The sequence below is a fragment of the Gopherus flavomarginatus genome, chromosome 8, assembly GCF_025201925.1.
Source record: "Gopherus flavomarginatus isolate rGopFla2 chromosome 8, rGopFla2.mat.asm, whole genome shotgun sequence".
Lineage (NCBI taxonomy): Eukaryota > Metazoa > Chordata > Testudines > Testudinidae > Gopherus > Gopherus flavomarginatus.
In genome coordinates this window covers 27,769,261-27,792,458 of record NC_066624.1, presented here as the reverse complement: position 1 = coordinate 27,792,458, position 23,198 = coordinate 27,769,261, and the positions used below count along the sequence as shown (strand labels likewise).

Here is a 23,198-nt window from a genome sequence, read left to right as displayed (position 1 = left end):
AGGGTGAAAAATTACTATTTGTAACCAGTTTCTTTAGTGAATTCAGCTTATGTTGTGTGTTGTTTTATTTGCTCAGTAATCTGCTTTGTTCTGCTTGCTATCCCTTATCACTTAAAATTTACCTTTTGTAATTAATAAACATATTTGTTGTTTATTCCAAAACCTAGTTTGTGCAATTCATAACTGGGGGAAAGAGCTGTGCATATCTCCCTCCACATTGAAGGAGGGGGCGATTTTTATGAGCTTACGCTATATAGATCTCTATACAATGCAAAACAATATAATGTTGGCTTTACACTCCAGAGGGTGTGTGCGCAGGAGAGCTGGGCATTCCCCTAGCTGAGCCATCCCACAAAGAGCTAATTGCAGACTCTGTGATTATACAGCTGGGTGTGTCCCTACCTGTGTGTGTGCTGGAAAGGGGCTTGAGAGCAGCACAAGCCAAGGAAAACCCAGGCTGGTTGGACAGGTGGGCTCAGTGGGACCCCAGCACATCCTGTGGCACCCCAAAAGGGGGGTCTAACCCGTCACAGGGCTATTCATGCTTAAGGTTAAATGTGAGTGCCTTGCTGAACTCAGGCCTTAATGCTGATGTCTCTCTATTTATCTTAGATCCTTATATGGCCCTGTTACCATATGCAAGTGCCTCACAATCTTTAATATATTATCCTCACAAGACCCCTGTGAGAAAGGGAAGTGTTGTTACTCACATTTTACAGATGGAGAACTGAGGCAAAACAGACTGAGTGACTTGCCAACAGTTACACAGAAAGTTTGTGACAAAGCAGGGAAGCTGGATTTGCCAAATCCCAGGCTAGCATTCCAACCACTACACCATGCATCCTCTCTCTATAGTTAGCACTAATTTCCTGTGGGGGCGGAGGGAGGTTCCCAGTCTCAACCTCTCCCAACCAGTGGAAGTCAATGCCCGTGGACCCCTCTTGGAGGAACTTCTGTGGGATTGGGAAAGGGGTATATTGCCATATAAACAGATCCCACTGGGTTTTTAACTTTTCTGCATCAAAGGAGGAGGGGATAATTTGGTTAGCAATTAAGTAATTTTATAGTGAATTACCACTGCAAAACACAGTTCACCAGTGCAGCTGGGGAGGAGGTGGGGAAGGCCACTTTTACATTTCTGGTCCCTATGAGGAGTTTTGTTATGAAAAATGAATGAGCCTGCACTGCTGGGACACATTGGGAAAACCAAACAGCAGAAGCTTGAATAAGCAAATTTCCCCGATGTAGGTAGAACTGCTATGTCAGAGGGAAGTTTTGCACTGATAGAACTTGTGAGGGGAGCCATAGCTACTGTGGCATTGGCTTGGAGTGGAGGAGAGGAGCTATGAGGTTGTTGATGTAAACAGGAGAAAGAGAGATACTAAATAAGCTGCACACAGCCTGTCTGTCTGCTTGCTCCTAATCATAGCTGGGCCAGAACTAGAACCACTGATAAACTTATCTACCCCCAAAACATTCAGAAAATGGGGACTGGACCTCAATCACCCCTGGGTTTTGCTTCTGCTCATAGCAGGAGTCCTGAAATAAACACATGACCCCCTTGAAAAATCAGAGGCTTACATCCTTCAGTATACTGGCTTTCTGGCACAAGGCAGCTGGCTCACTCCTTGACTAATGCTGGACATTCATTGGTCAATATGTAAACCAAACTTACATGTATTTCAATGTTTAAAGAGTTCCTTCTGCCCACAAAGAGATCTTCCACTTCCCTGAAGCCTCATTGTTCCCTGATTCACCACTCATCTCAAGCCTCCACTGTTCCCCTTCCCAACCCTTCATCCTTCAGGTACTCAACCACCATCCCTCCAGAGGCAGAGGGCTCCCTTTGATGTCTGGTATTAGCTGGCATGGTTACCACTTAGCAATCACAGACATTTCTTATCTCCAGCGGGTGTGAGTGGCTGCCTCCAAAGTAACACGAACCCCTGCTGGCCGAGCTACTAAGACTAGGAAAATGGCTGCTTCTCCCAGGAGAGCGTTACCGCACCAGGCCACTGGGCTAGTCCAGTATTTTGCTTTTGATTCCTGACTGATTATAAACACCCCCAGCAACAACTACCTTGTTTGTAATGCAGAAAAGTGCTGGCACATAACCAAAATGCTGAAGACTTTAGGATACTTAACCTCCTAAGGCTGACAATATGATCATATAACTATGCCAAAATGAATAAATATATATATACCTCCACATTTACTACTCAACAGTGAGTGACTATTTTCTCTGACTAGCATGCTTATATTTAATGATTTATTTGAAAACAAAATAGATACACAGTACAGGGTTTATGTATAAATCATCCATATTTTCTATTTACTTCACACACCTGTTCTGCATGAATGTGTATATATCTCTCTTTGTGCATTCTATGCCATTTAACCAGAAACAGACTTTAAACATTCTGCATTTACTATCTCTTCTTTAGTCTATATATTTTATAATGCTTATTTGGGTACCACAATCCCTCTCTCTCCACCCCTCAATAATGTAATAACAGTACACAAAAGCCTCAATACTAAGTATTACAATGCCAGGAAATATGGAATGAGAATATATTTATGCATAATGTTAACAGTGGCAGATTTCTGGTTAAATGGCATAGCATGCATGATTTCTCTTTCACTCAGTGAGACTGGCTGAACAGATAAACAGTGAAAGACATAGCAGCTTTAGTTGTTACCCGATTAGAGTATTTTAATCTCAGTTTCACTTAAAATCAAGAACCGCACTATACAACTGCAAGCTAAAGTTCATTTTAGTGATCACTTGCACCAGAAAGTGTATGAGTTTCATCAAAGGCTGGAATGATTTTAGGGTCTCAGTTTTTATTCGTTACAGCATTGGCTGACAAAACCCATTACATCATCCATTTGGAACAGAAATTCTCTGCAGCTGCTTGTGTTGTGTGATGGGTTTTGTTTAAAAAAAAACAAGACAGATTTTGGTTTCTTTCTTTCAGGGCAAGTTTCCTTTAAATTGCTGAAAACTGTATGCTAAAAGGCTTTAAAAGAAGTGAAAATGAAAAGGGCGGCACATAGCAGTTTTATCCATTCATTTTTTTAATTTCCCTTCCAAAAAGACCTAGGCGGGGAAAATAGCCCCATTACCCTGCATATCCAGTGAATCTAGTGAAGCATGAAAAGCAAAGCTCAGTGTCATGGCAATGGCAGATGGCACAAAGAAAGTAGGGAGGGGTCAAGCTCGGAAACATTTGTTCAATTTCTGACCTCAGAATGGACCATGGTATTAATTGGTTGAGTAGCAGAGAGTAATTAAACTGGAGGTGAGGAAAACTACTACTTTTCTTCAATGAGCAGAGGCACCGCACTCTAGGTTTATACAGAGAAAAACTGCGGCGGACTGGAGTGCCAGTGCCTCACATCCTGTTTCCTTCCCTTGAATATCCGTGGCTTTGTGCATATGAATGGTCTGCACTTGAGGCAGAGGGTTTTTTTAGTGTGCCAGGCAGTCCAAATGCTTTTCATAGCACGTGGCTGATATAGCCACATATTTAATTCTGAGATATCATTTTAGTTACAGCCAAGAACTCCTGCCCTCTCAGGGAACAACCGAACCAAAAAAGGCAATTTTGTTGTTTTATAAATGAACACAGGCTTTATATTAGGGAATAACAGACTATTGCAAGGGAATTGGGACAGGCAGTGTCTGGCTTCTATAGTTATGACATTAGAACATATTAAGAAATTAACATTTGTTGCAGTTCTAAATCATTTAGTATTGCTAGGGTGTCTAGCTTTTTAATGAATTTGCTTAAATCAGCCTGCAGTTTTAACCCTCTTTTCTCCTCACCATCCTTTTCTAATCATCCTGTCATGCAGAACAGATTCACTTTTTGGATCCAGTTCCCCCTGATTTTGATAGGAAACTGAATGATTTGAACGGAATTGTTTTGGTTACCTTTGAAATGGTTAGAGACCACCACACACAAAAGAATACATTTATAAACAGAAAGAAAAATGCTCATCTACTACTAAGACAAAATTAATTCCTTAATATTTGGAGTTTGCTGTCTATTATGATTAATGATTATTATTATTACAATAGACTTCACAGACTTCAGTCAGGACCAGTTCTAGGCACTCTACTAGCATAAATGAAGACGTGAGGCAGATCCTCAGCTGGTGTGAATTGTAGAGCTATAACAATTGACACCAGCAGAGGATCTGCCCCAGAGACCCTGCCTCTAAGAACTTCTCATATACTGTATTAAATAGATAAACACCTCACCTTTGGTCTCCAGCAGGTTACAAAATTGTAACAGTACCTAATCCTGCCAGGAAAATCAAAATATTCCTCAGTTCAAACATTCGACAGCAGGTTCACAGATTGTGCTGATGGGATGGTTACAGCTGTACCCTATGTGACCTTTACCCTACCTGGAATCCACTGCAGCCTGTAGCATGACTGGGACCTTGCTCTTTTACTGTGTTTAACCTGGCAATACCTTTCCTTTCTTCTTTGGACAGAAAGAAATTACGGAAAAATCTTCAATGCTTTCCTGTGACTGAGCAGTGTGGGTGTTTCTGTGATAGAGAAGGTAGAGGCAATACATGCTAAGTATTACATTTCCCCTCTCTACAATGCCTCTAAGGTCTCACAAGTCAAAGCCAGTGGTTCAACTCTATTTCTGAATCTGGGTGTCTCATAATAGGGCACAACATTTTGCAGAGAGGGCATCCATCTGGCTTTTCTTTAAGTGAACCATATCTTTTATAAAATAAGATGAATTAGTCAAATATTCCCATAATTCACAAGCCATGAGTTCATCACTAAAATGTGTAATGCACAGAAAGGTATTACAATTAAATTTATATAACATAATATACAAAAAAACACCTATGCTATAAGAATGCTAAGGTTGCGAAGTCGAGCACTCAGAAGTAAGGAAATGCCAGAATTAAGGTTCCCTGTGCATGCTCAATTTAACTCCCTTGTGCATATGCATTATAATAGGCTTTAATTACGTGGTAACATGATATTTTTTTCCCTGGGACCCCTGCCTCATTCAGTTCCCAATGGATGGTGCTCACTTAATGGGCAGTTATTCAAAATTTTGTTTTCGCCTCATTGTTCAATGCGTCGCTCTAGTCTAGGCCTTATTTACTGCACACTATTCCAACCCTGCTGTGAATACAGAATTATTAATTTCCTTATGGGCTTTTCTATGATGCTCTTCACTATAGTATGAGTGCTTCATAAACATCAACAAATATATCTTCAAAACACTTCTGTGAGGTGAGTGGCTTTTATTCCCATTTTACAGATGGAGAATGGAGATACACAGAGATTAATGTCAAAGGTGTCCACTAACTTCTGGTGCCCAATCTGAGATGCCTAGGGCCTGATTTTTCAGAACACTTCTCTTTATATAGTAGCAACTTCAGTTGCAGCTATAAGTGCTCAGCCTTAGGGTGTCAAATTGGTCACCCCTAAAACAGGGAACATACAGTTAGTGGTCACCTGTGAACAGTCTCATTTACATGCCTGGTCAAAGATGACATGGGAACTCTATGTCAGAGGCAAGAAGAGAATCCAGTTCTCCAGGGTAGCAGTCAACTGCTTTAACCATGAGATCATCCTTTCTCTTCCTGCAGTCCCTTGCCTCTTTCACAACACACCTTCCAGCTTCTGCAAGAAATGACACAGGGCTTCTATGGACAACAGCCTCCTGCACCACACCACCCTGATTCATCCCCAGAGCAGGTCTATGCTATGCACTCTAAGAGGAAGTGGGCCTTTGGAAAAAATAGTATGTGCTCATACAATTGAAGACTATCATAATGTATACATACCAGGGGCCTGAGTTAAGGTTTCACAAGCAAACTTAGTTCTGGCATTTCCTAACTTTTGAGTATGTGACTTTGCAGCTGTAATAGTGGTCTTTTAGTGTACTTATGTGTGTAGTTTCCTAGGGATTATTTTAAAACCAAACCGAAACCACAGAAATTCCATCTTTGACATCATATTGGTGTTCCTTTGTACTTAATGCAATGTGTCCTCCTGATCTGTGGTTTTATTTCATGTTTGAATTAATTTTATATTTTGGGATGTTAAGATTTTTATTCTACTGGGTTTTCTGTAAAGTGCTGTGTGCATTTTGGAGGTATAAGGGGCTATGTAATCGGGCGTGACTCACCCCCACGGCACCTCCTGCTGGTTGTCCTGGGAATTAGCTCAAATTCTAGCTCAGAGCACCCTCTGCAGGTCAGTGATCCGCCTTTCGGCTACTGGCCCCGTGTCCCTCCCTGGACCCCAGTGCTCCTTTTACATGGGGTTCTGCCCCCTGGCAGTAACCCCTTCCTCATTCTTAGGGGTTTCCCCTCCCTGGGAACCCCCCACCCTCTATCCCCACTTTGCCTCAGTGTCTTGGCAACTGCCCAGTCATTAGCTAGCCCCACACCCTTGGGCAGACTGCAGTATTAGTCTCTCATCATCAGCAAATGGGGTTTGACCTGCTGCCTTGGCCTATCCCTTGGTTGCACCCTGCAACACCCAGTATCTCTTAGCCTTCTGCTAGGCTGCAGCCTGGGGCTTTCCAGGCAGGAGCTCCCCAGACTATCTGGGCTCCTGGCTTCTCTGCCCTTATATAAGGGCCTGTAGCTCAGTTTGGGGCGTGGCCCCAGCTGCTGCCACTTCCCCAATCAGCCCAGCCTAAAAGGCTGCTTTCTCCAGCCACCAGCCCTTATCTAGGGCTGTTTTAACCCCTTCCGGGCTGGAGCAGAGACCTACTCTGTTACAGGCTACTTTATTCAAATAATTACTGGGCCAAATCTTGTTGTCTTTACTCAAAACATACTCATGCAAATTTTCCTCTCCATTACACCAGTGCAACAACGTTACACAGTAAAGCCACAGCAAAGAGAGTAGGGTTGCATTGGTATCCGTGAAGAATTTTGCCCACATGGAACTTTGCCTGAGTAGATTGTCTTGATCCTAACTTTTCCCAGTATGTTATTTACAGGGTTAAATATCAAAAGCATTATTAAAGTATTCAGTGTAACTACATTAGTTTGAGAACTATCTGGGATAACAGAGCAGAAGCTCTACTGATTTGAAATTACATAGGTGATGCTTTATTTTGATTCTATTCTATATAAATTTGATTGCATAGCACTTTGTCACTTGACAGGTAAGCTAGATAGCTGGCTTTAAAACTTACTCGCTACCCACTTATACTTTGGAAATGTATTCATTGTGCATATACTGCTGGTTATGAGCACAGGCACTTCTGCGTGCTATGCATGTATGTAGTCAGTATCATTGGACTGTGCAGAAGATGTTAGATAGCTTTACAGCTACCTTCTGATGAAACCTCTTGAGGCTGGCTATCAACACAGCAAAAGAACCCTTGACCTTGGCTGTCCTGTTTTGAGACATGAGAACTGCCATGATTACCTTATAAAGAAAAAGGGATGAGTTGAGGAAATTTCCAGTTTATTCCAGTGCTAATCAAAAAATGTAAGATTGTCATACAACATATGGCAGCATCACAGCTGGATTATATTTTACAGTAGTTTAGTCTTCTGAGGGCTCTCCTACTTTGGAGTAGTTCTAGTTTTTGGGTTTAGTGCACAGGTAGTTGGGTGGTGTTAATGGCTTGTGAGGAAATCAGTGTGGATGGTCTGGTGGTCCCTTCTGGCCTTAAACTGGACTCTAAACTTCACTCATGGAGAGCAGATAGGATTCATGAAGGAGAGAGTTGCACCAAATAAATTTGTGAGCGCCTTTGAGGAACCATCTTGCTCTTGCTTTCTCTTTTGATCCGGAAGAGACATGTAATAAGATTGAATAAATAGTGTTAATATTTATATTATAGGAACGCCCATGGCCCCTGTAGTATCTGGGATCCAATTTCAGGCTTCACGGCAGATGTTTGGTGTCTGCATACAAGAGGAAACTGTGTGATATGTGTGAGATAAGATGAATGCAGGAGGAGGCAAAAGGCAAGCTATCTGAATCTTGTTACACAATGTATGCACTTGGCTTTTGTGTATGTGTGTGAAAAAAATAATCTCCCACTGTTATTCTAGCACCACTGCTGCTCTACCAGTGCCAGCAACAGTGTGGGAGCATTTGACACAGCAGCTAGTGTTTTTGCCACTAGGTAACATGCTACAGATTTCCCTCCTGTTCAGATACTTGCAGCTTGAAAGTGGATTCTAGCTACTATCCTGGTCTAAGTAACATCCCTGGCACTTAGTAAATTCTCCCCTAGCCTCTTCCAAGCAGACACCACCCACAAGTTCTCACTCTTTTCCCACTACTGTTTTGTGCAAGTAGCCTCACAAGGGTACAATGTCTTCACATCTGTCCACCTGCAAACTTTGCAAGTGGCTGGGACCATTACCTGGATAACCAACCTGGGTTTGGGCTCATTGCAGCAGAATCTCAATTTTCATTTAAAAACAACAACAACAGGCAGGGGGTGGTAAGTTACTAGCCCTTCACTTTGTGAAAGCAGCTTGAAATGTAAACTAATCACTAGGGTTGACAGGATACAGCAGCTGGACTGTATTTCCACAGCAGAAGGCTAATGAACACCCTGAAGAGCCTCTGCCCCACATTTTTAAATATAAAAGGTCAGCCCAAATCATTGATCTCACTACAGTCCCGAGGCTGGGCCTGCACCTAGTGCTATGATAATGGTGGATAGGAATTGTGCCGGGGGAGGGGAAAGATGGCAACAAATTGGCTCATAGGCCCAGTCCCAAATATGCTAAACCCATGTCTGTGTGTTAAAGAGGTCAGTCCTCAGAGGCTGGGATTCAGCAACTGCTACCACACCATGGGGGTGCCTGCCACTGACAACAGTGCTGCAAAAGGAAATCTCTTCCTGTGTCCCCCACCAGCACCCTTAGGAAGAACACCAGGGGGAGAAGGGGCTCCAATTCCCCACTACCTTCTATGGAATATTTACTCCCTCATCTGAACCCCTACACCACCATAAGGGAGACACCCCCCACCCCTAAGAGTCACACCCACTATTGCCAACCCCACGTGTTCAAAAGCCACGAGTCAGCCAACCAAAGTCATAACTTTGGCTAAAAAATATATATTTTTCTAAAGTTTAGTGATTTATTATATGCCAGGTTCTTTTTGTTTGCCCCCTGGTTTCCAAGCCCTTGTAGTGCAGACGGGTCATGTTTTCCAGTTTTTCCTCCCATCTCATGAAGACTAGAAACACTTTTAAAATGAAAGCTCATGTTCTCAACTAAAGCAACAGACTCCATAAGCTGGGGCTTTAACGCCAAACATCATGAGATGCACAACAAAATTGAGAGAATTGGCCATGTTGCACACTCCCTTGACACAGGAGTGGTGGAAGCTCTCTGAAAGTGTGGGGGGGGAGAGAAAGGGGACACTGGGATTCAGCATTTCACAAGAATATTCCTTATCAAAGGATATTAAACAGCTTACCATGGCCCAATACAAAAGGTAATCTGCTGGAGTTTTAGGAAACCAAAATGGAGGATTAAAGATTAAAATAGATGAAAGGTGAGAGGAATGAAAACCTTCCACCCATTAATTCATTTTGAAGTCTTCCCAAGAAAAAATTAAACATCTGAGGACCATGCCTATGTTCTGCTTCAGATATTACTTGATCTTGCCTAGAAGGATTTATTATTAATAAGTTAACAAGGGCCTTCATGCCATCCCTTCCCCCGAGGCCCTGCCCACACACCACCCCTTCTTCTCAGGCTCCACCCCCTGCTCCTCTCCACCTTCAGTTGCTCACCCTTATGACCACCCTCCCACTTCTAAAAGTGATGGGGCCATGGCCCTTTGGTTGCCCCTGTTCCGGTGCTCCTGACCTGACACCACCATTATCAGCACGTGTCCCACACACTGCTGCCACCATCACTGTAGATGTGAGGAACAGCTGTCAGGTAGGGGAACCATAGACAGAATTTCCATGAGTGATGGGAAAGGGGATATACAGTTAGTTGAATAGAGTTAGAAGGATTGATGGATTTGGGTGCAAGGGAGGATTTATTTTTAGGCAGGGAGGGAAAAAAGATGACTAGTGAAATTAGCATGGGGGAAGGAAAGTATTAAATTGGAGGAAGCCTTGGGGACAAGAGCATCTTACTATTTTTCCCAGGGTACTACTGACTGAGGAAGTAAAATATCGAGAGAGCCCCTCGTTATGCTGGGGAAAAAAAGGTGTTATTAAAAAAAGTAAGGTCTAGACATATTGTTACTGCTGGAAATTCCTACTGGGCATTACAGCTGTTAAACTAGAATGATTGCGCACTTTATGATGAAATAAACATCCTGGACTTTATCAGTGCATTGTGTACATGTCTTTATCCTACTCATTTACCAAAGGGTAAATCCAATAAATCTCAGCATATCCTGGAGCATCCTTCAGCATATCAGAATGATCAGGAAATCAAACCCACACAGTTCGCTGCCTTCCAGCTGGAATACCCATCAAATGTTGTTTAAAGCATAACTTGACTTGATGAATGAATGGATTTATTTAGATCAGAAACTTACCACAGAGTAATCATGGGTGCACGTTAACCACAGCTACATTACACCCCTGAAAAACACGAGGACAGCTATGTGGAATAAAATAAACTCCTCTGAGCATTTGATCCGCAAGGTGTTGTACACACTCTTCAGCATTGATCCAGCAAAGCAAGTAAGCATGCGCTTAATGTTAAGCATGTGCATCATCCTGCTGAAGTCAACGGAAGCATGGCATTTGGTGTAATTAGAGCTAGTATGTGCCACATGGTGGAGCAATGGCCTACACTCTATTCCGGGTTCCAGCTCACAGACCATCTAATCAGCAGACAAAGTCTATTCCCTCCTGAACCTTGCTGCCCCTTTTCCTGTTCTTTTCTACCTGGCTGGCTTCTCCCCAACTCTGGGTTTGCCAGCATCCCAACTCCCAGAGAGTAGGCATAGACTACCTGCCTCTGTGGTCTCCAAACACACTTTCCTTCTCCCAACAAATGACTGCAGACTCTTCTGCTATCGGCTTCCTGCCTTTATAAAGCCAGTCCAACTGGGTCCTCCTCAGCTGGGCCCCCTCATTCAATGAGGGACCACCTGATTCCCTTCAGCTGTGGCCTGTCAGATTAATTGGCCCCCTTCGTCACCTATATTAACTCTTTCAGGGCAAGCATAGAGATGAACACACCATCACAATCTGTTTGAGATGCTTGCTCATCCCGCTTTGTCTACAACACTTCCCTATGAATTTTTTCCCCTTGGGATGCAGGCTTCAAAAAGATTCTGCAACTTTGACTTAAAACAGTGTTTCCCAAACTTCGGATGCCGCTTGCTTAGGAAAAGCCCCTGGTGGGCCAGGCTGGTTTGTTTACCTGCCGTGTCTGCAGGTTCGGCCGATTGCAGCTCCCAGTGGCCGCGGTTCACTGCTCCAAGAGCTCCCATTGGCCTGGAACGGCAAACTGCAGACAGTGGGAGCTGCAATTGGCTGAATGTGGATGCGGCAGGTAAACAAACCAGCCTGGCCCACCCGGGGCTTTCCCTACACAAGCAGTGTCCCAAGTTTGGGAAACACTGACTTAAAGTAATTCCAAGACTCCTCCTCATTCAGATCCTTGAATTCTTCAGTCTGTCTGCGTCCCTAACTAATTCCCTTAAATTTTTAAAGTTTGCCCTTCACTTCTATGTCAGAAATATTATGATTTAATTTTTAGTTACAAGTAACATATCTCTACTGTACAGTATTCTCATCATTCCATAATTAATATATTTTAAATTCTGTCTTTAACAGTACTTATAAGTTCTTATTACAAGAGAATAAAGAGAAAATAGAAAAGAAATAAAGAAAAAGAGATTTATACTAGTAATAACTGTATGAACTGAATTTAATACATCAGATGGAAGGATAGCATGTGGGCAAGTCTTTGGTATTTGTAAAGCAGCGTACATCTGCTACTAATGATGTTAATAGTCTGATTTATTTCAGTTGCTAAAATAGAGAATCTCAGTAAGTTAAGTCAGATGAGTGGGCTCTTTCTCTTCCAGCTGAATAGGACCACCTCCCTCACCCAGCGCGATAAGCCCATTTAGTATACAAAAAGGATTTAACATAAGATTTTGAGTATAATTGAAGGCTAATGCCAAACATAAACTGTAAAAATAGTGCCATCATTACAGCATGAAGAAATGGGTGAGAAATACATCAGAAATCAAAGGTAGGGTTTTTAAAAAAAAAAAATTTCAAAAATTATTTTATAACAAATGAAAAAGAAACCTAAGGTACAGCTAGAGCTGTCAATGTGAATCTTATGTTCAGTGTTATCCCAGGGGATGCAATGAGGTAAGATTAGCTGTACTTTGTGGTGAACATGGGCAGAATTTATTATCAGAAACATCCATGAATAAAGAAAGAAAAGAGGTTGATAGACTCGGATGACAGGTAAGCTGATGTGCTCTGAAAGTCTTGTGTCTTTAATGCCTTTCCTGTTATTATTCTACCCTTTCTTGATCTTACAACAGGGAAGCACAATTTTGGTCTCAGTGTTTTGTGACGTAGTGTCATTACCCTCATTTCTCCATTCCTTGATCCTAGAATGTGCAAGGATTAAAAGAAAGAAAGACCCACAACATCAAATCTCCAATATGGGCTAAACTGCATTTTATGCACAACCTTGTTTCACTGGCCCAGGAGACACCATGGGGTGGACTGTAGACTGTGTGGGGAAGTAATTTGCTAGAGCCTATTTGAGGGTGAAGCTTACTTCCTTGCCACAGAACCAGCAGCCCCTGTACTTCCCTTAGATTGGGGAAGCCCTACTATGACTCTTACTCCCTGCGTGGAGAAGTTAGGGCTAGTCACAATCTAGCCCTATAAACACAGCAGTTGGCTGTATCACTCATTCCACGAAACATAATGGCTGTTGTTTTGATTGTCATTTCTCAGAGGTCCAAATTAGAAAAATTCCCTGCTGAAGTTCGACATGCTCATTTTTTCAACATCTAAAATCTAAAAGAGGTGAAGTGAGTTGCTCAAGATCAAACAAAGAATCAGCCGCAGATTGAGGATGAGAATCCAGGAGTCTTCATTCTCAGTGCCTTGTTATATTCACTAAGCAACACTCTTTCACTGTGTTTAAGGCACAAAACATCTCTTATGGGCACACTATGGATTCAGAGCCAGATGTTCAAAGTATGTGAAACTCAGAAGCATATGCACAAACCCTTGATTGCACACAGCAGTGTACAAATGTACACGCACTCTGGACTTTGTCGGAACAAAGTGAAAATGGAAATTATGACCCTAGTTTTATTTGGTTCTAGGGCAGTGGTGCTTCTCAAACTTTTTTTTTCTTGGACCACTTGAAAATTGCTGAGGGTCTTGGCGGACCACTTAATGATCTTTCCAAATGTTGTTTGTACTGTTAGCTAACTATTGTAAAGCGCTTTGGATAAAAGTGCTATATAAAAAACCGTAGTAATTAAAAAAAATTGATCTACAAATAAAAGCACACAACTCATATTTTAATATCAGTAGTCTTACCTTTCTAATGTAGTGGATGTGCCCTCTCTCCCCACCATGGCAGCCCCAGAGCTGGGGCTAGGAAGGAGGGGGGTCTCTCTCCTGCCACAACAGCCACAGAGCTGAGGCTGAGAAGGAGGACTCCTTCTCCCCGGCAGCCGCAGCCCTGGAGCTGGGGAAAGTTGCCTTTCTCTGGACGCCGCAGCCCTGCACGTCCCAAATTCCCCTCACCTCCTCTTCTCATCCCACTTTCCCCTCCCACCTACCCCTATTCCCCCCAAGGCCACCACCTCACCTTACATGTACGTCTTCTCCAGGGTCCAGGCACCTAATTAGTGGAGCCACACCTGCACAGCTCCACTAATTAGGTGGGTGGCCCTCCATTCTTGTGTGCTGCTGCCCAGGCATGTACCTTAGAGGGAACTATCTGTGGACCACCTGAATGGAGCTCACGTACCACCCGGACCACAGTTTGAGAACCTCTGTTCTAAAGAACTCAGTTTTTGCCATATACTCAGTGAATAAAAACACACATCTTCTCTTTCATATTCCCTTGCTGGGGCTAAAGGAGGAGAGGAACTGTGCCAGTTCTTCCCCTTTCCCCCCCAACCATGTATGAGCTAGGTGTCTCATTATTTGGTGAAAACACATATAAATGAATCTCACTGTTGCATAATTTACGTGGACATATTTTCATGTCATTTTAGCTTACTTGAGAGAGAATGGGCCCTGAGTACCCTGCATATCCCATCATTAAAATTTTACTTGGTAGTCATGTGAATGCTTCATAAACTTCCATATGCTACATTTACTCCATTGTAATTAAACATTAATTGATGGAAATTTTACTTGATTTTGGCCATCCTCCTAATTGAAATAGTTTATTGCAATATGCAAGTTTGTTTTCTCTGATGCTCTTCTAAGCCTGATGGTTCTGCATATCATCAGTGGCGGAATACAGGTTGATACATATGAGGTGACCTGCACCATCTGGCTCTGTTCTAGGAGATGTTTGAGGGGATGCTTTGGTGGTTGTCTTTCCAGCTCAATAGATGGAGAGCAGAATTATGGTGATGCAGAGGGAGACATCCTGAGGAGGTGCATAACCCTCAACATATGATTTCCTCTACCTCAAGCATGCCATCTGCTCCTGAGATACAAAGGAAAACTCATTTAATCATCCCAGATCCATAAGTGTGGAAAGTAGGGTTGTCTTCCATGGCCATGTTGCTTCACTGTTGCTGAAGAGAAATGGCAGGCATTATGGTTCCCCATACACAAAGGAAACACTCTTTCATCTCAGTGGCTTTTATTTCAGATTAAAGAAAATAGAAAAGAAAGAATAAATATGAAGTCTCCATGAGAGAAACTCTAGTTGCTCACTCTTTCAGTTCGGCATCTCTGCACCAGGTGTGTAGATTTCTGTAGGTATAGATTTTAAATCAGTTCAGCTCTTAATAAGGGCAGTTAAAAAACTCCCACAACTATTCTCCATACTCTTCAATTCTTTAATTCCAGAAGGGAGGCCTTTCCTAGTCTGACTCCACCTCTACTGCCTGAAAACTAGGGTCCTTTCAGAAATAAATCCTCCCCCCTCCCCAGTGGAGGAGAAAACTGGGAAAGCCGCACTCAGTCTGATTCACCTTCCCCACAATAAGAGGGGCTCTCTTGGACTCAGTGTAAATCAGGAGTAACTCCAGTGTAGACAAGGCAGACAACAGCAGTGGTGGCCATGGCTGGTGACAGTAAAACTCATGAGGTCAGATCCAAGCCCTATAATTTAGTTTTAAACAAATGACTTTTTGGAGTGTGCTTACGCATAAGAACACCAATAAGCTCCAACCTCAATGTACATCCGCTCTAGCTGAGACTCTAACAATAACTCTAGCTTTAGCAGAGGCAGGGGGTGTGACTCAGACCCACAGAGTATAGCTAACAATAGCTGTGTGAAAGAGAGGTTCACGAGGCTTAAAATTTTAGTCAAAATGTTAAAATCACAATTAAAGGAGGGTTGAACTTTTAATGTAATTTTATGCACGGTAACCAGTTTTGATTATAACTTTATAACAAAAGACATACAGGCGAGTCTCATCTTACCCGGGGGTTCCGTTCCGCGGTTAGCGCGTAAAGTGAAAACTGCATATAGTCAAAATTACATTGAGTTGAATGGCGGGCGGAATCGCGATTCCGCCCGCACTACAGTTACAGTATTAAAAGTGTTATTTTTTCTTTTTTGTTTTTTTGTTTTTGCCGACCACGGAAAGCTGAAATCTCGCATGTTAAATGCGCGTAAGATGCGACAGATCTGTACTCTTAAAAACAATGCTAATATCCTTTGAAAGAACACTATTTCCTTCTTAGCATCATCCTGTTTAAAGAGTCACTGAGACCATATGTTGTCCAGAAGGAATTGGATTTATGAAATATACTAGAGAAAATAAAAAGAGGGTCTATGCTGAACAGTGTGAGCCTGGCATGGAGTCAGACCTGTGAAAAATATCTTGTCAGGTTTGCACCCAGGTCCCACCATTCTAGGAAGCACATTTAGATTTTGTTTTCTAGAAGACATGTCATACCTAAAGGGTCCCAAGGTTCTTCCCAAAGACCGGAGGCTGTGAGTTGTATGTTTTGGATTCAGGAACCAACCTTGCAACAAGATTTTAAGAAAAAAGTCTCTTCAGTATGCCACAGTCTTTAAGACAGGAGCAAACATAGTGAACTGAGGACCTTTGACCATAGCTGATGGCCTCACACCAGGCACGGTGTGAATCCATGTGAATCCATAACTCTCTGAGAAAGCCTCATAGGCAATGCTAGGTAGGGTCAGGGCGTGCATCTCTTAGTGTGTTGATGGAGAGTTTGAGAGCACAGGATTTGGCGCTGACAACACATACAGAATGCCTCTAGCCACTCCAACTCAGCCTGGAAGAGAGTCCAGGTTTCTGACCCATATAGCAATACTTTTTACATACACACAGGGCCCAACTGAAGTCATAATTTGGTTTCTGCTGAAGAGGTCAGTTTTGATGAATTTTTCGACTGAAAAATGTTGAGGTTTAGTTTGTAAATGGTCAAAACATTTTATTTTGTCATTTTCTAAATGACAAATTTCACTTTTCAACCGTGAAATAACTTTTTGGTGTGAAATGTAAGCTAATTATAGTAAGAAAAATGGCTGAAGACAAAACTAAACTTTTGGGGGGATTTTCGGTTCCTGAAAAATGTTCAAGATTTTGACTTTCAGCCCTGATTCAAGATGCCAAATTTTTTCAAAATCTCTCAGACTTTCAGAGGACAGGAACATTGTTTCCCACCCAGTTCTATTTGAAAACACAACCGCCCTGTAGAAACACAGGAGCATGGCTGATCTTCTTCCTCTTGCATTTGTATAAATTGAAAGATACTGCAATTTGCTGTTGGTATGGTTACATTTTTAATGGGAACAGGATTTGCACTTCAAGAGCTCCTCAGTTGGCTCCCATGACAGGGTGTCCAGGTTTCTCAGTAGCCCCTGGAGAGGATCATGCAATTCTGCCACACTCCCACCCAATAGTTTCTCTAGGAGCCCCAGAGAGGGCATGTCTACACTATGATAAAAAAACAGTGGCACCAAGCCTCAGAGCCTGGGTCAGCTGGCTTGGACTGTGGGACTAAAAATAGTAGTGTAGACATTTGGGCTTGAGACTCTCTCCCCTTGCAGGGTCTCAGAGCCCTAGCTCTTGCTTGACCCAAATATCTATGCTGCAATTTTATAGCTTTGCAGCCCAAGGCCATGAGCTCAAGTCAGCTGACTTGGACCAACTGCAGCTGTGCCGTGGGTCTTTTATTTAGCATAGACATACCCAGTGTGACCTTATTTTTAAGGGTGAGGGGAACATCCCAGCAAGGTTCAAAGTCAGCTCATTAATGCAATTCCAGCTGAGAGGTATTTAAATTCAGCACTATAAAGAGGGACTGGGTTACTTCCATGGGAGAGGGAAACAAGGCTCTTGCTAACCAGAAGCAAGAAGTGCTAGGAAAACTGAGGAGTGAGCTTTTCACTAACGTGTGTGTGTTTTCTGGTTTGGAATTTACTGGCTGTAATGCACCATGGCAGGAATGCAGCACCCACAGACTTTTGTCAAGTGTGTGAAGATCTTCTTCAACTACTCAAAAACCACATACAGAGGTTTTTGTGTCTAAACCTGACTCTCCCGTGATGTGTCCTTCTAACAGTCTAGACTCAACCTGGTCCTGGCAAAGGTACACATCTCTTAGGGCCAGATTTCCAGAGGTACTAAACATGCAAATTGGTGACTAGTTTCAAAAGTGCCTAAGCTGGTTAGGTGATTAACAACCAATGATTTCAAGGACACGGACATCTAACCTGCTTAAGTGCTTCAGGAAATCCCACTAGGTGCCTATCTGCATCTTTAGGCACCTAAATACTTCTGAAAATCTGGCCCTTAATACTAAAGTTTCATTGCTCTGCCCTGGAATTTATACACACAACTCTTGATATTATTAATAATAATGAATTTTTTGTTTTTTTTTGTTTTTTTCCCCAATAAGGCTTTTTAATCAAAATGGAAATAGCCATTTTCAACAAAATGTTTTTATTGAAAAAACTGAAAATGGAAGATTTCTTTGGTGGCTGAAAAATGAAAATATTCAGCTGACAACCAGCCCCATTCCCCTCTCCTTTTCTTTTGTCTGCAAAACCCAAAATATTTTGACCTGACCCTCAGACGTTTTAAAAAAAAAAGAACACCCAAAAACTTTCAAAGAAACATTTCTAAGAACATTAGACCTTTTTTCTGTCAAAAATGTTCATTGGACCAAAAAAAAATTTCTTGAGCTAGGCTGTGCTCTGTGGTGGCAGAAGTCAGAATAAGAAGCAACGGTCTCAAATTGCAGTGGGGGAGGTCTAGACTGGATATTAGGAAACACTATGTCACTAGGAGAGGGGTGTGGCACTGGGATGGGTTACTAGGCAGGTGGTGGAATCTCCATTCTTAGAGGTTTTTAAGGCCTGGTTTGCCAAAGCCCTGGCTGGGATGATTTAGTTGGCCCTGCTTTGAGCAGGGGATTGGACTACATAACCTCCTGAGGTTTCTTCCAACCCTAATATTCTATGATTCTATGATCAGCTCTAATCAATAATTATCAAAAAGTCAAAATACTTTGTCCTGGTGGACCAAAGGGGCTGGAAAACTGTATCAAACAGATAGACAGATTCCCCTGTGTAGGGGAATCCTTGAGTGGCATACAGTTGGTGTAGCCAGCTCTATGCAATCTACTCCTTGCCCAGAATGGTCCTTATACTGGAGACATGTGGTAGGGATAATCCAGCGCTGGCAGAACTACATAGGTTAGAACAATGGTTCTGAACTTTTTTCATAGTATTACCGCATGTTACAACAGAGAAACGTTTCAGGACTGCCCTTCCTCAAGAGATTTGGGACCACCTCTTGTCTAACTCTAAAGAGGGGGAAAATAATTTTGACATGTCTGGACTTGTTTGCATCTCTCCCTTTGGGTTCTGCGATGCCTAAGTGGATAACACATGAGTTGGTGCGTACCTGAAATGGCAGTAATAGGGACAAATTGGCTCCCTGCCAGGCCCAGGAGAGCACAAGGTGGCTTCCAGCCACCTTTACTGTTTTACTGGGCTTCTGTACCAATCAGGCTTGGGCAGGCCCAAGGATCTGGCCCAATGCCTTCTGCCTATAGAATCTCAGAGCATCTTACATATATTAATACAGTTAACTCACAAAGCCCCTATGAATTAGGCAGTAGTATTATGCCCATGAAAAGAGAGGTATTCTGTGACTGAAACTCCTATTTTCAAAAAAGGCCGCTGATTCTAGCTGCCTCTGTTTTCAGGTGCCCAGCTTGACACAGTTAGGACCTGACTTTCAGAAACGTCTGCCATTACAATTAGGGCTGTCGATTAATCACAGTCAACTCACGCAATTAACTCAAAAAAATTAACTGCGATTAAAATGTTAATCACAATTAATCACACTGTTAAACAATAGAATACCAATTGAAATTTATTAAATATTTTTGGATGTTTTTCTACATTTTCAAATATATTGATTTCTATTACAACACAGAATACACAGTATATAGTGCTCATTTTATAGTATTATTTTTTATTACAGATATTTGCACTGTAAAAATAATAAACAAAAGAAATAGTATTTTTCAGTTCACCTCATCCAAGTACTGTAGTGCAATCTCTTTATCGTGAAAGTGTAACTCACAACAGATTTTTTTATTACATAACTGCACTCAAAAACAAAATAATATAAAACTTTAGAGCCTACAAGTCCACTCAGTCCTACTTCTTGTTCAGCCAACCTCTAAGACAAACAAGTTTGTTTACATTTACAGGAGATACTACTGACTGCTTCTTATTTACAATGTCACCTGAAGATGAGAACAGGCATTTGCATGGCACTTTTATAGCTGGCATTGCAAGGTATTTACATGCCAGATATGCTAAACATTCATATGCCCCTTCATGCTTCGGCCACCATTCCAGAGGATATGTTTCCATGCTGATGATGCTCGTTAAAAAAATAATGTGTTAATTAAATTTGTGACTGAACTCCTTGAGGGAGAATTGTATGTCTCCTGTTCTGTTTTACCCACATTCTGCTATATATTTCATGTTAAAGCAGTCTCGGATAATGACCCAGCACGTGTTCGTTTTAAGAACGCTTTCACAGCAGATTTGACAAAACACAAAGAAGATACCAATGTGAGATTTCTAAGGATAGATACAGCACCCGACCCAGGGTTTAAGAATCTGAAGTGCCTTTCAAAATCTGGGAGGGATGAGGTGTGGGGAATGCTTTCAGAAGTCTTGAAAGAGCAACACTCCGATGCGGAAACTACAGAACCCGAACCATCAAAAAAAGAAAATCAATCTTCTGCTGGTGGCATCTGACTCAGATGATGAAAATGAACCTGCGTCGGTCTGCTCTGCTTTGGATTGTTATCGAGCAGAACCCAACATCAGCACGGACACATATATTCTGAAATGGTGGTTGAAACATGAAGGGACATATGACTCTTTAGCGTATCTGGCATGTAAATATCTTGCAATGCTGGCCACAACAGTGTTATGTGAATGCCTGTTCTCACTTTCAGGTGACATTGTAAACAAGACATGGGCAGCATTATCTCCTGAAAATTGTAACCAAACTTGTTTGTCTGAGCGACTGCTGAAGTAGGACTGAGTGGACTTGTAGTTCTAAAGTTTTACATTGTTTTATTTTTGAATGCAGTTATTTTTTGTACATAATTCTACATTTGTAAGTTTAACTTTCATTATAAAGAGATTGCACTACAGTACTTGTATTAGGTGCATTGAAATATATTATTTCTTTTGATTTTTACAGTGCAAATATTTGTAATCAAAGATAACTATAAAGTGAGGATTGTACACTTTATGTTCTGTGTTGTAACTGAAATCAATATATTTGAAAATGTAGAAAACATCCAAAATATTTAAATAAATGATATTTTATTATTGTTTAACAGTGTGATTAATCACGCAATTAATTTTTTTAATCGCTTGACAGTCCCAATAACAAGTGAAGTCAGTGGAAGTTGTGGAAGCTTCGACATAGGACTGAAAACCAGCTCTTTGAAAGATGCATAAAGATTGAGGCTCCTGGGGCTTGCCTATCAGGGCCCCTCAATACATTCAAGTTGCTTAGAAAAGTTATTTGACTGTTTGGATGCTCATCTCAATCCCAGCTGCAGTTCCAAATTACTATCCAAAACTACCTGTCACATTAGAAATTCTGAAAGAAAATATCTTCATTCTTTAAGGTCACATTCCCTGGTTTCGTTTGTGAGATCATCATTTTTGGAACATGGGTTGCATTATTTTAAGACTTCTCCTAGCAGAGGAGTTTTCAGTTGTGTTCAGTTCACACTTCATTTATCATAGAGAAGGTATTTTCCTTTTCTGAGTCAGCTTCTAGTAAACAGATAAAGAATCCAGAAATCAGTTAAAAAATGGTAGTATCTGTTTCCCTTAACAGCTGGAATACTGAGCACTTTTCCTTGCTTTGTGAAAACTTTGAAGGTAAGTTTTTTTTGTTGCCATAGTAAAATGCGCCCATCCAAAAATGTTATGATATTTGTTTTCCTTTAGGCTACACCTGTCACAGTCAGTCAGTATCCCTAGTCACTTCCTGTCGATGTGTATTACATAGTGTTGCAAATACCTTAAAACTTCAGTTTGAATCTGTAGGATGCATACTCAAATATCTTTGCTAAACACAGAATGCAGAAGCAAATGAACTATTCACAGTCAACTATGGGCTGCTAGGGCTGAGTGAAGTTGGGGAAAAAAACTCAGAAAATTCTTTCTCTGATTTGTTTTTCGAGTGTGTCCTGCTATGCAGAGTACCCCAGGAAGCACTCATGGCTCTCCTTAAATTCCTAGCGGTGTGCTGAGGCCACAAGCTCTGTTCCTTGTCACCCTTATCCTCTCAAAGGATGATTTGTCAATAGCTCTGCACGTTTCATTTCTTGTCCCTTTCCCCAATTTTTCCTTCACAAGAGATGATTTGGCTGACTTCAGTGGAGTTACACCACTGTTGAACATAGCCCATTATGTTTAGTAAAATGTATTACTTATTATTAAGGCAGTTAAGCGATTACAAAAATTGTGATTAACTGTGCGATTAATCACGCTGTTAAACAATAATAGAATACCATTTAATTAAATATTTTTGGATGTTTTCTACATTTTTAAATATATGGATTTCAGCTACAACACAGAATACAAGATGTACAGTGCTCACTTCCTATTTATTTTTATTACAAATATTTGCACTGTAAAAAAACAAAAGTAGTAGTATTTTTCAATTCCCCCATTACAAGTACTGGAGTCAAATCTCTTTATCGTGAAAGTTGAACTTACAAATGTAGAATTACGTACAAAAAATCTGCATTAAAAAATAAAGCAATGTAAAACTTTAGAGCCTACGTGTCCTCTAAGTCCTATTTCTTGTTCAGCCAATTGCTCAGACAAACAAGTTTGTTTACATTTGCAGGAGATAATGCTGCCCGCTTCTTGTTTACAATATCACCTGAAAGTGAGAAAAGGCATTCACATGGCACTGTTGTAGCCAGCATTGCAAGATATTTATATGACAGATGCGCTAAAGATTCGTATGTCTTTCATGCTTCAACCACCATTCCAGAGAACATGCATCCATGCTGATGATGGGTTCTGCTCGATAATGATTCAAAACAGTGCAGACCATGCATGTTCATTTTCCTTATCTGAGTCAGATGCCACCAACAGAAGGTTGATTTTCTCTTTGGTAGTCAGATTCTGTAGTTTCCACATGGGAGTGTTGCTCTTTTAAGACATCTGAAAGCATGCTCCACACCTTGTCCTTCTCAGGCTTTGGAAGGCACTTTAGAGTCTTCATCCTTGGGTTGACTGCTGTATCTATTCTTAGAAATCTCATATAGGTACTTTCTTTGCGTTTTGTCAGATCTGAAGTGAAAGTGTTCTTAAAATGAACAACAAGTGATGAGTCATCATCCGAGACTGCTATAACATGAAATATATTGCAGAGTGCAGGTAAAACAGAGCAAGGCACATACAATTCTCCCCGAAGGAATTCAGTCACTAATTTAATTAACACATTCTTTTTTAAT

General features: G+C 41.5%; 1 long non-coding RNA gene across 2 annotated transcripts in view; it reads right to left on the bottom strand.

Moving 5' to 3' along the window:
- The window catches only part of LOC127056841 (uncharacterized), a 58,054-nt gene that overhangs the window by 25,887 nt on the left and 8,969 nt on the right, over window positions 1-23,198 (bottom strand). Inside the window, exon 2 of one of the 2 annotated variants that reach the window (XR_007775934.1) lies at window positions 10,541-10,586. The exons of the other annotated variant lie outside the window; for it this stretch is intronic. This is a non-coding gene — a long non-coding RNA (uncharacterized LOC127056841). The remainder of the gene's footprint in view (window positions 1-10,540; window positions 10,587-23,198) is intronic. 2 annotated transcript variants of the gene reach the window in all.